We start from the raw sequence: 361 nt of genomic DNA, 5'->3' as shown, positions 1-361 counted from the left end.
GCCCGAAAACCCGTTTCGAGCGTACGTACGGACGCCCGCGGTCGCATTTCCTGTTCTAACTGATATATTAGACGGACGACCAACTGACGACTGTTATTATGTGTAAACAAGGTAGGCCTAGAGGGAGGTGCTAAGAAGGCCTATCTAATGTTGAGGGTGTGATATGTCTTACACATTATGATTATCTCACCTTTAATGGACCCCTTCACCCTTAATAGACCCTCTTTACCCTTCTTTATTGCCTGTTCGGACTTTCTCCGGTTTTCACACTCGCTCGCTTGCTCATTCATTCATATAGTTTGTTTTCAGTGTTTGTTTTATCCGTTTGTCTGTCGGTGCGTTTGTTTATCTATATTTGTCT

At 43.8% G+C, this 361-nt stretch overlaps 1 protein-coding gene across 1 annotated transcript in view; it reads left to right on the top strand.

Annotated features, from left to right (window-relative positions):
- Positions 1 to 361, top strand: part of LOC119586584 (uncharacterized transmembrane protein DDB_G0289901-like) — a 36,597-nt gene that overhangs the window by 15,440 nt on the left and 20,796 nt on the right. The window lies entirely within an intron of this gene.

This window comes from Penaeus monodon, chromosome 21 (assembly GCF_015228065.2).
Source record: "Penaeus monodon isolate SGIC_2016 chromosome 21, NSTDA_Pmon_1, whole genome shotgun sequence".
Classification (NCBI taxonomy): Eukaryota; Metazoa; Arthropoda; class Malacostraca; order Decapoda; family Penaeidae; genus Penaeus; species Penaeus monodon.
This window is presented reverse-complemented; position numbering and strand designations above follow the sequence as displayed.